Here is a 14,079-nt window from a genome sequence, read left to right as displayed (position 1 = left end):
TATACCAAAATTTAGAAGTATTCATCCCTGGATTGTAGGATTCTTAGGGATTTTAATTATCCTCTTCATACATTTTTTACTTTTAAAGACTTTTCACAAAAAAACACTTATTACCAGGGCAAGCAGTAAAAACTAAGAAGGAAAAGGGAAAAAGGTAGAGGGAAGAGTAAAAGACAGGAGGGTTTTCTTCATTGGTTTCTACCTCTGCATGGAAACCTCATCCATTTTCTTCACAAATCAGAGATATACTCATTATGGGAAAATAATAAATTTCCAAGAAAAAGTAAGGTCTGGCTAAGAAATCACACTTTGAAAAGTAATTAACAATACAAAGATCGTAGCCCATTCCCTTGAGCTATTTTTGTGGATTACTCCTGAGAGAGTAGCTATATATCATAGAAGAGTCATTCTGAAGAAGGGTAATGAGGAAAGCTCTTTGTAGGATGTTAGCTCTGTTTTCCTCATTGTTTCAACTTGAAAGTCTCTGGAAAGATATTCCAGTAACTTCCCTTGCATTCAGGTTCTAGAAGCCTAGAAAAATCAAGCATTTGTTAGCATGTGTATTGCTGACACTGATATGATTTATTACTGTGATTTTAAAAAATCTTTGGAGAAGGCAATGGCACCCCACTCCGGTACTCTTGCCTGGAAAATCCCATGGATGGAGGAGCCTGGAAGGCTGCAGTCCATGGGGTCGCTGAGGGTCGGAGAAGACTGAGCGCCTTCACTTTCACTTTTCACTTGCATGCATTGGAGAAGGAAATGGCAACCCACTCCAGTGTTCTTGCCTGGAGAATCCCAGGGACGGGGGAGCCTGGTGGGCTGTCGTCCGTGAGGTCACACAGAGTCGGACACGACTGAAGTGACTTAGCAGCAGCAGCAAAAAATCTTACTGGAATTCCCACATTAGCCTCAGGACACAGCTAGTATGTCTTGGATATTTTGTAGGCCAGTGTTTTGGATTTCCTGATGGACATTTCATTTAAACTATTTAGCTAGTAGCATAGAATTTAGAACTGGTGTCTGCAGGATCTTAGAGTACAGCACAAAATGAAGAACTTTATGCCTATTTATTCGTTTGACTTCATCACATTCAAGAAACCTGTTGCTTGTTTAGGATTAGCCAGGACCCTGAAAATACAGTAACAGTCTGATATATCCAAGAATACATATAACTTTCAGCTAAAGAATTGTGGCTGAGACTATAAAGAATCCACATGAAATGTGGGAGACCTGGGTTCTATCCCTGAGTTGGGAAGACCCCTTGGAGGAGGGCATGGCAACCCACTCCAGTGTTCTTGTCTGGAGAATTCCAGAGGAGCCTGGAAGGCTATAGTCCATGGGATTGTAAAGAGTCAGACATGACTGACTGACTAAGCACAGCGCAGCACAGAACTTAAACTGCAATATAAAACTAAACAAATAGAAATTTCAATTTAATGAATTAAAGTAACTTAAGACCTATGTTCTAAACAGCTAAAATAGTTTTCTAAAAGTTTATATGTATAACCATGTATACATGTATACCTGTGGCGGATTCATTTTGATATTTGGCAAAACCAATACAATATTGTAAAGTTTAAAAATAAAATAAAATTAAAAAAAAAAGAAAAAGCAAAAAAATAATAATAATAAAAAAAAGAGAGAATGTTTATAAAGATATAGAAATATGTTCTACACCGTGGAGCATTTCAACATGCTACAATTTCTATACATATACCAGAGAATTCAGGATCACAGTTGCCTCATATATTTGAGAATTTTTAGGCCATACTTGGGATCCTACACTAGAAAGGATCCTCAGTCATCAGTCATCAGTTCAGTTCAGTTCAGTCGCTCAGTCGTGTCTGACTCTTTGCGATCCCATGGACTGTAGCACGCCAGGCCTCCCTGTCCATCACCAACTCCTGGAGTTTACTCAAACTCATGTCCATTGAGTCAGTGATACCATCCAACCATCTCATCCTCTGTCATCCCCTTCTCCTGTCTTCAATCTTTCCCAGCATCAGGGTCTTTTCTAATGAGTCAGTTCTTTGCATCAGTTGGCCAAAGTATTGGAGTTTCAGTTTCAACATCAGTCCTTCCAATGAACACCCAGGACTGATCTCCTTTAGGAGGGACTGGTTGGATCTCCTTGCAGTCCAAGGGACTTTCAAGAGTCTTATCCAACACCACAGTTCAAAAGCATCAATTCTTTGGTTCTCAGGCTTATTTATGGTCCAACTCTCACATCCGTACATGACCACTGGAAAAACCATAGCCTTGACTAGATGGACCTTTGTTGGCAAAGTGATGTGTTTGTTTTTTAATATGCTGTCTAGGTTTGTCATAGCTTTTCTTCCAAGGAATGAACATCTTTTAATTTCATGGCTGCAGTAGCCATCTGCAGTGATTTTGGAGCAAAAGAAAATAAAGTCTGCCAGTTTCCATTGTTTCTCCATGTATTTGGCATGAAGGGATGGGACCAGATGCCATGATCTTAGTTTTCTGAATGTTAAGTCTTAAGCCAACTTTTTCACTCTCCTTTTTCACCTTCATCAAGAGGCTCTTTAGTTCCTCTTTGCTTTCTGCCATAAGGGTTGTGTCATCTGCACATCTGAGGTTACTGATATTTCTCTCAGCAATCTTGATTCCAGCTTGTGCTTCATCCAGCCCGGCATTTTGCATGATGTACTCTGCATATAAGTTAAATATGCAGGGTGACAATACACAGCCTTGACGAACTCCTTTCCCAATTTGGAACCAGTCTGTTGTTCCATGTTCGGTTCTAACTGTTGTTTCTTCACCTGCATACAGATTTCTCAGGAGGCATGCAAGGTGGTCTGGTATTCCCATCTCTTTAAGAATTTCCCACCGTTTGTCGTGATCCCCTGGTCAGAGGCTTTAGCGTAGTCAGTGAAGCAGAAGTAGAGGATCTTTTTGAATTCTCTTGCTTTTGTATGATCCAAAGGATGCTGGCAATTTGATCTCTGGTAAACTTAGTTTGGATCTATTCCTTTCATCACTGCTGTCTCATCCCTTGTCATTTCCTCTTTAGATCACTCATATTTCTGATTATATTATACTAATTTTTCACAAAGCTCACAGCAGTTAACTTCTAACATTCTTCTGAAGCACATTTGGTCTTCAGGGTGACAGTTTTTGTCTTCTTTTATTCACTACTATGTTCTCAGTGCCTACACAGTTAGTGTTTGGAATGTGTTTATCACTATTGAAACATTGGAAAAGATGGTTAAATTTAACATAAACATTGGAATTGAAAATAAAGCAACTCTTTCCACCACACTATAAAGAATTTCTGATGTTTTAACCAACAAGAACCTACTGTATAGCACATGGGACATCTGTAATAGCGTATATGGGAAAATAATCTGAAAAAGAATGGATATATGTCCATGTATAACTGAATCACTTCTCTGTATACCTGAAACTAACACGACACTGTAAGTCCACTGTTGTTGTTGTTCAGTCATCCAGTCATATCCGACTCTTTGCGATTCCTCCCTGTCCCTCACCATCTCCCAAAGTTTGTCCAGTTTCGTGTCTATTGCATCGGTGATGCCATCCAGCCATCTCATTCTCGGTCGTCCCCTTATCCTTCTGCCCTCAATCTTCCCCGGCATCAGGGTCTTCTCCAATGAGTCTGCTGTTTGCAACAGGTGCCCGAAATACTGGAGCTTCAGCTTCAGCATCAGTCCTTCCAACAAGTATTCAGGGTTGATTTCCCTTAAGATTGACTGGTTTGATCTCCTTGCTGTTCTATGGAGTTTCAGGGGTCTTCTCCAACACTACAGTTGAAAGCATCAATTCTTTGGCATTTTGCCCCTTCTTCATAGTCCAGCTCTCACAACCATATGTGACCACTGGGAACACCATGGCCTTGACCACATGGACCTTTGTCAGCAGAGTAATGTCTCTGCTTTTCAACAAACTGTCTAGGTTTGTCATAGCTTTCCTGCCAAGAAACAATGGTCTTCTGATTTCATGGCTGCAGTCACCATCCACAGTGGTTTTAGAGCCCAAGAAGAGGAAATCTGTCACTACTTCCACCTTTTCCCCTTCTGTTTGCTGTGAAGTACTGGGGCCAGATGCCATGATCTTAGTTTTTTTAATATTTAATTTTAAGGTGGCTCTTTCAGTCTTTTCCTTCACCCTCATCCAGAGTCTCTTTAGGTCCTCTTTGCTTTCTGCCATTAGAGTGGTATCACCTGCATATCTGTGGTTATTGATGTTCCTCCCACCTGTCTTGACTCCAGCTTGTAACTCATCCAGCCCAGCATTTCTCATGATGTACTCAGTGTATAGGTTAAACAAATAAGGTCACAGCAGACAGCCCTGTCATACTTCTTTCTCGATCTTGAAACAATCAGTTGTTCCATACAGGGTTCTAACTGTTGCTTCTTGACGTGCATACAAGTTTCTCAGGAGACAGGTAAGATGGTCTGGTATTCCCATCTCTTTAAGAGATGTAAGTCAACTGTACCCTAATATAAAATTTAAAAATTAAATAAAAAAAAAACAACAAAAATGAATTTCTTACATCAATATGAATAAATTGCATAAGGTATAAGTTATGTTGGTTTTTTAAGAAAATAAATCAAATGCCTATATCTAAATATAATTTTATAAATATATGTGACTTTTTAAATATAATGCCTCTAATTAATTCTTAGTAGTAACATAATCAAAGAATATATATTTTATAATTAGATAGTCTGGGAAATAATCTATACAATGCAACTAAAACTGGAATAGAATACTGATTTGCTAAGGAAAAAATGTTCAAGTTTTTTAATCCCTCTGCTAGTCATTATTGCCTTCAAATTACTAGAGTTAGAGGAAGCCCCTGATAGTTGCTCCCTGCAAACTTAATGCTTCTCCAGCAGCTAATGCACATATATTAGATGGTAAGTATTTCACTAAGGGCACAGTTTTCTTAGCAGGCTCCGATCAAGTGCTTCCTGCTTTAATAGTTTGTCTAAAAGACACACTACAAGAAGCCTCATCCTTGCACAGGAGCGTTTCTGCATTGTTTACATAGGTATCACAGAGCAACGGGCTTGATACAAATTGTTTCAGTTGGAAAAGGCTCTGCCAAACAAAACAGACAGGCAGCTGTTTGCATAGTGCATAAATTTTTTTTTGTTGTTAAATATGGCTGCACCTGTGTAAACACAAACTTTATTTCCAAGAACTGCCCCTGCAGCTGCAAAGACTTTCTGACTAACCAGAGCAGCTATTTTTATTGTACTATGTAATGTATGTAATAGGTTTTGGTCAGTTGTCAATCTCGAAAAATCATATAAGAAGGTTCATTTATTTTAATATAGGCAGTCATTGTATTTTTCCCAAAACCTTAATATGAGGTTGACTTTATTTCCTATTTAGGCTTCATTTTGACTTATTACAAAATTTGAAATTAATAAGGGAACAATGGTCCAGTCATGCAAGGTACATCAGAAAGAGCTGTTTTCTTCAGTCATTCATTCATTCTAGATTCACTTGTATCTTCTTTCATTTTCCCCATAGTCAAGAAATACAGTAATCTTATACATGAGTTGTTGATGCAGACCTTTCTCTTTAAAAAAATGTTTAATATTATAGATGGAGATAACTTTAATTATGGGGCTTCTCTGGTGGCTCAGTGGTAAAGAATCAGCCTGCCAATGCAGGAGATGCAAGTTCAATCCCTGGGTCAGGAAGATCCCCTGGAGAAGGAAATGGCAACCCACTCCAGTATTCCTGTCTGGGAAATGCCATGGATAGGAACCTGGAGGGCTACAGTCCATGGAGTCGCAAAGAGTCGGACACAACTGAGCAACTAAACAACAACAATGGGTGTGTGTGCTAAGTCGCTTTAGTCGTGTTTGACTCCCTGTGATCTTATGGACTGTAGTCCACCAGGCTCCTTTGTCCACAGAATTTTCCAGGCAAGAATACCGGAGCAGGTTGCTATTTCTACTCCAGTAGATCTTCCCAACCCAGGGATCGAGCTTGTGTCTCTTATGTCTTCTGAACTGGCAAGTGGGTTCTTAACCACCAGAACCACCTGGGAAGCCCAAAACAAAGAACAACAAAAAACCTTAATTACATAACAGAATTATAGTCATGATCTGGCCCAGCAGCAAAGAGGACCTTCTTTCCCCCACTGCTGAAGCACTCCCCAGACCTCTCTAAAATGTCACTCGTATGCAATGAGTTAGGCATCGATGCTAAATTATATAAAAATATTGGCAAATAACTAGTTTTAAGACCACTGTATGTACTTATGAAAACCAGGTTAAGCAGTATGTTCTCTGTGTGTAAGTAATTTCATCCTTTATATACTTTTAAATTTCCCATAATCACATTTAGAACAATTGAAACTTGATTTCCTGGATCTTTTTTTTTTTGTTAAGCAAGGAAAAAAAAGTTTTTAAACATATTTACAATACTTTTTTTATATGGAAAGATTCAAAACATTTATTTCAGGACTACACACATTCTGTGGGAAGTACCTCCTCTGCCCAAGAGCCCAGGGCAGACACATGGTCCTGTTGATGTTCAAGGAGATTCCCAACCTGCTTCTTGGAAAACAAACTGCTTTTTCCTCACATGAAGTAGGATGTGTATCGATGGTTACAGCTATTTCATTAAGACCTCAGAAAGTAAATCAGTGGTTCTCAAAGTGTGGTCCAGGTACACTTGGGAAGTCTGCAAGATCCGAACAACGTTCACAGTAATACGAAGATAGTATTGATATTTGCCTTTTTCACTCATTTTCATGAGGCTGTGGTGAAGTTTTTGCAAAGGGTACATGATGTGCTATGACATTTGAAAACAAAACATGTTAATATTTGGAAGTTGGTAAACTAATATTTTTCAAATTATCAATGCAGAGTGTTATAAAATCATCTATGGGTTTAAAAAATCTTTCAAAATACTAGTGATACAGAAGAGTTTTGATTTATTAGGTACAAAAAAATACATTGCGCCCATTAATGGGGTTTCATATTCCATATTAAAAATAACTTTACGAAATCACCATTTGCTGAGTTTCAGTACTGTCCAAAAGAAATGTCCATAATTTTCTGAAAATACTATTTTCTGAAGGGACTATTCCAATGCTTCTCCCTTCTCTAAAATTTGTATGAGGCAGGGTTTTCTTCATATGCTTCAACTAAATAGCATAGCTCCACACTTGGAATGCAAAGATATAAGAATCCACTTGTCTTCTATTGAGTCAGATATTGAAAGAAATAAAAAAGAATGTTTCAACATGCCATTCTTCACAAATCTTTGTATTGTTTCTTGATTAAGAAAGTATAGACATTTTAACATATTCTGGACTTCTATCATTCCTCTGAAATAAATAATAAGTAAAATACTTTAAAAAGAAAAATCTCACTGGTGTCCACAATAATTTTCCAAGAGTGCAAAGAATGATTGAGATGAGAAGATTTTGAGGATTGCTGCTGTGGATCATCCTTTTATACTCCAAAGGGATATGAAATGAATGCATGAAAAGAGAACACTCAGATAACTTTTAAAAATTGAAATGCAAGTACAGAACTCACGCACACATGCTAAAGAGTGAATTGTGTAGTATGGTCTCATTTTCATTCCCATAGCCCCTCTCCATCTACTACAGGCTTGTCTCTTACAAAACTGTATGAGAATGTGGTCATTATTATATCCATGACTTTATCACTCCTGTGGATGCCTATTTATTCAGGGAACATACTAAGTTTTAAGTTTCGTACCGCCTCATCTCATACTGCTATAGATAGGGCTTGATTGAGCAATCATAACAGTCAGCTATCTCTATGATATAACACAAATGTGTCTAATTATTACCCCCCAAGTCACAGAGAATATCTCATTCAAATCAATCCCTCCTTATCTTAGCATTTAATTTGGTCCAACATTCATGAATCCAAGCACTGTATTAAGGCCAGGGACTACACTATGAATTATTCACCCAAGGTTGGAGAGACATTTCCTCCTTGCCACAAAAACTTAGGTGATCTTTACTGAAACAAGCATGTTTTAAAGGACCCAGAAGTTATTATTAAAATGTTAATGTGTTTTATGTATTTACCTATATATTTCTTTGTAAGCACAATTAATAACCTTGTTCTCTGATACAGAGTTCAACAAGCAGACCCCTGAGAGGACAGTGCGTGGTCATCCATAAATGATTATCCGTGGAAATATGCTCTTGACTCCCATGGATGAGAAGATCATGACTGGCTCTGAAGGATGCAGTCTCCGATTTTCTTGGCTTCACTTGAACACTCTAAAATCATGTTTCCCAGTAGGGAAGCTGCCTCAGCCTGTGTAGGGGTCAATAAAAACCTTTCTGTGATGAGAGCATACTCCATATGTTTAAGTGTTATACCCAACATCTTGCCTGGTGATGCTCACATTATTTCTTGTGTTAGTCTTTTCTATGTTGATTACAATTTACTAGTTATTTAGACCTAGTAGTTTTTCATGCTTTAGAAGTACACGTGTGTAATAAATAAATATGCATCTGTGTAGAAGCATGTTAGCACTTATTTTCAGTGCTGTATGTCGTCACAAATATTTTGACATCACTGATTATATTTACCAATTTCCCTTAAATCTACATCTTATGTTTTCTTGGAATCCTCACACAAGCTTCATTTCCCTTCTTCCTACAAATTTGAAAACTTTAATTAACTAGACAAACACACTGAACACCTTAGATACTTAACATTTCTAGTTGCATTTTATTCAATCCTTTACTTTTATTTATTTCTTATGTTCAAAATAGATCATATATATGTGATATTAGAATTGACTGGAAATCTAATTTCAAAACAATAAAGTTAGGTACTGATCAGAAATGCTGAAATTCTTATAACGCTTAAAACTACTTGTCACCATTGGTAATTTACTCCTATGACTACCCATTCTTTGGCAATTACACAGACATCACTTACCAGCACTCCCCACTTGAAACATAAATATTAGGTAATTAATCACATATGTAGTACCATTTTTTCTTAGCTCTGATAATCTTTTTACCATGGACCAGAAATGCCCTAGAATTTGTGTCCTTCTGAAAGGGGTATAAATCTCCAGTATCACTAGAATTACAAGTGTGTTTTTTTGCTAAACATACTTATCAAATACAAAAGTGTGTATCAAAACCCAGTCCTGATTTATTGCAAGTAAAATGGTACAGTGAAATGCAACCTCAAAGATGACCTAATGCCAACTCTGGTGTTTTGCTAATAGAGAAAATGTGCTTCTAACTGCTTAATGAACTTGCTAAAGTTTTCATAGTAAGGCTAGTATTTGAACCGACTCCCTCAATTCCTAATGCAATATTCTTTCACTAAACCGGGCTAGAGAACAGAAAAATTTGAGAATAGCATGTAAAAATTACTTGGAAATATATATCACTTATAGTTTATTAACTTATTGTCTGAATTGCTCAGTTACATGATTTTTTTATCTTTCCTCTATTGTTAGAGGGCTTCGTTGATGGCCCAGTGGTAAAGAATCTGCCAGCAATGCAGGAGACCTGGGTTCGATCCCTGGGTCGGGAAGACCCCCTGGAGGGGTACATGGCCACCCACTCTAGCACTCTTGCCTAGAGAATCCCATGGACAGGGGAGCCTCACAGAGTGCAGTCTGTAGGTTGTACAATGTCAGACATGACTGAAGAGACTAAACAGCAGCAGCAGCCGCATATTGTTAGAGGTTTGAAGGCTTCTCTTTATTTCACCTTGTAACATGGCCTTAAAACTCCATAATGTATACCCGTGGCTGATTCATGTCGATGTATGGCAAAAACCATCACAATATTGTAACATAATTATCCTCCAAATAAAATAAATAAATTAAAAAAATTAAAAACCTAAATATAGAGAACAATAAAGTATCAGTAAAATTCTAAGTAAGATTTAAAAAAAAACCAAAACTCCGTAACTAAATTAGGACCACATAACATTTTTGAAATTTTTTTCATCATGATCGTGAAACTTCTCCATTCTAAAATGTATCCAGGATGTTTGCTATATTTTGGCTAGAAGTGAATCCTTCTGTTTTTGATAGAGATTGAATAAAATTTGAGACTATAGATCTTTTCAGATTCACTGTCATTAGTTTCCTTCTCTACAGCCTAACATAAGCCTAGAAGAAAAGAACAATGGAGGGGGACAGAGTGGTGTCTGTCCTCCCCTCCAAAGGCTGTTTAGAAACATCCTCTGTCCTGAGAAAAGGATATGGATTTATATTTATCAAATATCACATCTCCTAGGCGAGGCATTCTACAATGCCAGGCTCTATAGCAGTATTAAGTACTAATAATGGCCTCATTGGGTAGCCTGCCTGTGGAATAGAATGGGCTTTTAATGGGCTCCCACTTTTTTTTTTCTTTTAGTAAATTTACTGGAAATTCAACTTATAGCAAACCAGGCTCATTTCTTTTTATAGTTAAAAAAAAAAAAAAATACAAAGGTGTGTCCCTGAGCTCACATTTCTGTAGGTTTAAATGAGTCTTTGTATCTGATTTTTATTGCACTGTGAACGTTATAGCAATTTTGGTTTCGGTATATAAACTGGAGCCTGGTTTATGCATAAAATTATGTAGCTCAATTTCCAAATACATTGCCCACCCAAGCATGATAATTAATTTTTTATTGAACAAAGCCCTAAATTATAGAGCATTAGTTGATTATGTGTAACCCAATGATGTTAGATGTCCAAGGGCAATTATAATAAAATATTAAAGCAACTTTATATCAAGAAAAAGATAAAAATATACAGCCACATACTCCTGATTCCGTTACTTCAGCTTTTTGCACATTAAAAATGTATTTAAGAGTTGCCAATTCAGTTGCTTCAGATATGAAGTTACTTTAGTTTTGAGAAACTCCAAGATTCGCTGAAGTGCATTTGAAATCTTCGGAGGCCCCAAAAGTTGCTTCCGCTAAGCCTCATCTAAGCCAAGACAAGCTCACGATCCTTTCTTCAATAACAAATTGAGACTCCTTGTTAGAAAATGTGCCTCCGTGCAGCACTCAGACATAAACTATGTTGCAGACATCTCTCTTGAAAAAGGATAGAAATAAGTCGCTTAATAAAGTCTAAATCATTCCTTAGGTTAGCTAATAGAAGCACCCGTGGTTATAAAATTAATCAGTCCCTGCTATTACGGCAAATTGGTGAAGATTATATTGACACGTCTTCGTCTGCATGTCTCATCAGAGGTGTCCGTGCCATTTAGCTACGAAACCCTGGAGGCTTTCCTCCGCACAGAATCTTATAACACTTCAATTAAGGGACACCAAGCTGCCAACCAGACAGCGACGCATTTATTTCTTGATGACTCCTTAAGTTGTGCCACAGGCCTATCATTAAGAGAATATTTTTCACAGCAGGTTGCAAAGATCCTCGTGCCATTAAAAGGAATTGAAAAAGCATCAATTTGTTGTTTCCACCTAACACAGATATTTTTCATTGCTGGAACAGCCATTAAAAACAATCTGTTTTATTGCATTCTGAAAAGATCACATGAAGGACCCATAATGATTGATTTTAAGGATGACATTAGGATTAAAACCACTGTGAAAATGTAGCATTTGAAATATATATTTAGGAAAAACAAAGTCTCAAAAATGTGAGACTTTTCTTTCTCGTATCAAATTGGGAGTAGAAACGTATTGATACCTTGAATCGGAATTTGAAAATGCTACAAAGGAAGGCCTTTGAAGAGAGGATGAGGAAGAAAATCTCTGGAGGGGGATGTCTCAGAAGAATGACATGCCTTAAAAATTTAAGTGGAGTTTCTTTGAAAAGCGGTGAATAAGAACGGAATGTTCGAAAGCATAGTAGATCAAATACTTCTTCAGGGCACCTGTGTGGGGATTTTTGTTTGGAGAGGAAGTTTAATGTCACTTCTACACTGTAGAATATTGACTTACAACACTGTTTTTCAGTTACCAGAGTGGAAGGAAACACCCGACTCTGGTTATTTATTTATATTAGAGCAGCCCCTGACTATGCATGCCTACCTGAAGTTTCAGTTTGATATAGTGACTTGTTTCAAAACTTATTTTCTCAGTGCTGGAATTCATCACTACTTGACACCAGCAATAACTTAATAAAGGGAAAATTTCTGTAAAGGAACTTCCTTAATGTTACTACTTAGAAAATTTTAGATGTCTTTCGTAAGTTGTTTTTGGCAAAACCTTAAAAAATTGTTTTTAAATTATGCATTCTGTAAGGATTATAAGAGTATGTTGAACTCATCTTCTAAAGAACAACAAGAACAAAACAATCTCCTAAAGAAGGGCTTTATTCAGTCTTTCTGCCTTAAAATGCTGATCAGCTCTGTTGTTAGTAAAGTTAGCATGCCCCATGTTAAAACTGATCTTGTTGAAACCCACCAGGACCTCAGCGCTCAACTAGGGTAATAGCAGTTGTAGTGGACAGTGTGGTGTGGGGTCAGATCCCCGGCTTTAGGCCTGAGATACCTGTTCTTCCTAACGTTAGCTGAATCCCTTTCTGGGGATTGCCCTGAGCAGAAGACAGCCGCTAAGTCCGAGGTTACTGCTTCTGCCTGGGGACAGCTCCCCATTCAAAGACTGGTCCCCAGAGGAGGGGATGTGAAGGTCTTGTCCTTCTGTTGCAACCCCAGGCAATTCCAGACCACTTAAGCTCAGACCTCCCCACGTAGTATGGCAGAAGCCCTTGTTGTGAGAGCATCACAGTCCAATCTCTCCACCCAGCCTTACCTCCTTCACTGCATCATGGGGGTTGACAGCAGGGATGCTCCCCGACCAGCTTCCTCTATGCAAATGCAGTCCAGAAGAATCAGCTTGAGACAGTAGTGCCACATGTTTAATGGGCAACACTTGGTTAGTTAGTCTGAATAGGAGCAAAAATAGACAATTATTGGAGGTATGGGGGAACCTCTTTAAAAACAAACAACTTTTGATACATTTGGAACACCTGAGACATTCAGAGCTCATTGCTTGTTTGTTTTATGCTTGTCTATAAAATATAGCTCTTGAATTCTCTCCCCAACCTCACTGACACCACCTTTACAATCTCTCCTAGCCTCTAGTTTTCCCCAAGTTCAATTCATTCATTTCTTCATAGCCTACAGAATTTTCTTTCAAAAACTCAGATCTGATGTAACTTTGTAGTTTAAAGTTTTCTGATGCTTACATTGTTACAGGGTAAAATTCAGGGCTTTATTCTTTAAAACCCTCGTCCCTGCATCTCTGTCGCTACACTACCTGTAACATTCCTCCTCTGGTGACTAACCTTCAACACTAGCACTTACTCACAGATTTTTTGAAAGTTTCACTGTTTCCAACTTATAGCATGTCTTTCTGTAATTTAATGTGTGCTTTATAACCTGGTGATCTGTCATGCTTTTCTCTACCTCCTTAGTTTAATAAACTTCTGTTGATCCTGAAAAAGACTCCTCGAATCTTCATTTCCTCTATTCAATTGTTCCCTGATTCTCCCATCAAAACAAAAGCTCCATATTTCTCAGCTCTATTTGAAATTCATCTATCACAAAAAGCATGTTTATTAGAATTGGTCATGTGTACATTTTTGGTACCCCCCCTAAACATTGAATTTTTCAAGGGCTTGCCATTGAATGTGTACTCTGGTGCTCACTTGTGCCCATATTAAGTACTTAAATAAACAAATGAAGGTGTCTTACCTTTGATTCTCTGCAAAGTAGACCCTAAAGATAGAACTTGTGTGTCAATGAAGTGAGCCTAAGAAGCAAGAGTGAGCAGAGAGAGGAATGTAACAAGGAAAGAGGGAAATTCAGTAACAGTTTGACAGGATGTGGAGTTGGTCACCACTGTGAGAAGTGGGTCAGACACTCTGGAAACTTTGTTAGGCTAATGTGGCAAACAACCTCCAAACTGCCTCTATGAAAGACAGGAAGACTGGAGGCATTTATCCACTCACTCTCTCAGGAATCGGTTGCAAGTTCCCCAATATTAACTTTCCCACACTTCCAGAATGTACCTGCAGGGGAACATTGAGCTTGTGTTCTGAATTAGTAGTTTTGAGGAGTCAGCACTGGTTCTTGAT

At 37.9% G+C, this 14,079-nt stretch overlaps 1 long non-coding RNA gene across 1 annotated transcript in view; it reads left to right on the top strand.

The window, feature by feature from the left end:
• Positions 1-8,386, top strand: part of LOC123329420 — a 135,722-nt gene extending 127,336 nt beyond the window's left edge. Inside the window, exon 3 of the long non-coding RNA XR_006544825.2 lies at positions 8,130-8,386. This is a non-coding gene — a long non-coding RNA (uncharacterized LOC123329420). The remainder of the gene's footprint in view (positions 1-8,129) is intronic.
• The last annotated feature ends 5,693 nt before the right edge of the window (positions 8,387-14,079 follow it).

Source organism: Bubalus bubalis, chromosome 15 (genome assembly GCF_019923935.1).
Source record: "Bubalus bubalis isolate 160015118507 breed Murrah chromosome 15, NDDB_SH_1, whole genome shotgun sequence".
Classification (NCBI taxonomy): domain Eukaryota; kingdom Metazoa; phylum Chordata; class Mammalia; order Artiodactyla; family Bovidae; genus Bubalus; species Bubalus bubalis.
This window is presented reverse-complemented; position numbering and strand designations above follow the sequence as displayed.